Below are 2,222 nucleotides of genomic sequence, written 5' to 3'. Positions count from 1 at the left end.
TCTTTTATTGTCTTTAGAGACTTTTAAGATATTGTGAAAAAAGAGAAATTCAGCGAGAGAAATTCATGTACAACCATTAACAATCAAGTTTATTACAGCAGCGGTCTCAAGAGTTTGTGAGTTTAAGATTGAATTTGGGACGTTGACTCTAAATTGTACAATGTTACTGGGGTACGAAACCATTTTAAACACCGTGGAGGGTTTTTACTGGCTTTTCCTGATTGCTATTACTTGTCGTTGAGTACTTCTGGTTAGCCGCGTTTGCAGTTGTTATCGGACATTGTTAGGCATGAAGGTAATTTTTGTTAGAGAGGGGGAAGAAAGAAAGAATAGATAAATAAAAGAAAAAGAAAAAAAGATTGAATTAAGCTAGAACTGGAAGAAGGGCTGAGCATCAATCAGCTATGTCTGTTTACTCGAGACAGCTGCGGCGCGTTGGGGAATCGAACTCCCGTTGTGTTTTTCATATCGTGTACTGATGTGTTCCGCCAATATACACACGTTTGTGCTAGAGAATTGTCTTAACGTACAATTATCGTTGATTTTTTGTGGCTGATGAATTTGTCTCAAGTTTTGATTTGAATTTGATATACATAATTGAGATACTCTAAACTCAGTTATTCTAAAGTTTGCTTGTTTTCACTTGTCTCGTATTTTATACAAATGCTGGGTTTTCACGCTTGAGGAGAATAACAAAATTTCTGCACGCATTACTCCCGAGAGTCCCCCTTTCAGAGGAGAAATTTGCTCACGACATGATTCGGGTGATTCCTTTCGAAAGCTTTGGCGACGGAGCCAGGGATCCCCGGAAGATTGCCCGAAAAAAGCTTCCTCTGTTTGAGGGTTTGTTACTGGATGGACTGTCGAAGGCTTATAGAGCTTGGAAGCGTCGGAAGCGTGTTTTAAAGCCTAAGAAATGGAGGGCGACTTCTGATTCGAAAGAATTGAAGAAGCTTCCTGACCCTAGGTTTGATCCTAACATTTATCCAAAGGATCTTTTGGGTCTCATTCGGTGATCTCTGATTTTTCAATCACTGAATCACAAGAAAAGATTTGATTTTCAGGTAGCCTAGCCAATCAGAATGTCCAATGTGTATTTAGAGTTGTTCTTTGAACATTGCTTTCTCTTTTCTATAAGGCGTAAAATTCCTTCAATTTTCTTCTTCTGTGCGCACTTGATGTAGTCATTTGCCAATCGTATCTGAGTGTTCCTTATAGTTGGTGAGTTAGATTCTTCATGTAACTTTTGCACGCTATACCATCGAGGTTTCCGTAGACAAATTCTTATTGCTCTGTTTTGTGCTTTTTGCATGATAGAGATAACCGTTTGCGATTTGTTGAGCCAGCAAGCGTTCGCATATAAAAATAAAGAACGGAATCAGGACTTTTACAGCAGAAGTAAACTTTCCTGCTCAACATTGAGGTTGCTTAGAGGCCACATTTGGAAAATGCGCTTATTTGCTCTGGTTGCGATGTCTTTACATTGTTCATTCCAGTTTAGGGGTGGCGTCATGGTTATTCCTCGGAACTTGATGGTTTTCGTTTCTTCAATTTGTCTTCGGCTGATGTTTAGGCTGAGACTTGTTTGTCTTTTCGAAGGATTTCTGAATAGCATGTATTTTGTTTTGGCGGGATTTATTTTGCTTTTCAGCCTATCACACCACTTTATGAGTATGTTGAGTGAAGCTTGGAGTTTGCTTTGTATTAATTGACTGGACTATGACCTGTAAAATAATGCAAAGTCATCTGCGAACTGATAAGTTTCTGCTGGAGTTTCAGGAATTTTAGAAACAAAAATTAAGAACAATATGGGCGCCACAATGCTACCCTGGGGGACTCCGACTGTTGGTGAGAATTTGTTGCTCTTTGTATTGTTGATTTTTATGTAAACGTTTCTTTGTGAGAGGAAAGAATTCTCCCATTTTATGATTTTCTTCTGTTTTCTGATTTTAATAAATTTATCAATCAACCCTAATCTCCAGACTCCATCCAAAGCTTTTTCTACATCGAGGCAGACGAGTTCAACCATTATTGACCACTGGTATGCTTCACCTATATGCAGAGTCAAAACAAGAAGATTGTCGGTTGTGCATCTATTTGCTCTGTAAGCACTTTGTTGTGGTTTAAAGACTTTGTTTCCTTCACACTGGTCTAGGATGATTTTTTAACAGCAGTTTCACAGGCCTTTGCAATGCAATTGGTAAGGCTAAATGGTCTGTATT

This window comes from Convolutriloba macropyga, unplaced genomic scaffold (genome assembly GCF_964194025.1).
Source record: "Convolutriloba macropyga unplaced genomic scaffold, txConMacr16.3 SCAFFOLD_2196, whole genome shotgun sequence".
Classification (NCBI taxonomy): domain Eukaryota; kingdom Metazoa; phylum Xenacoelomorpha; order Acoela; family Convolutidae; genus Convolutriloba; species Convolutriloba macropyga.
Note: the sequence above shows the minus strand (reverse complement) of the source record.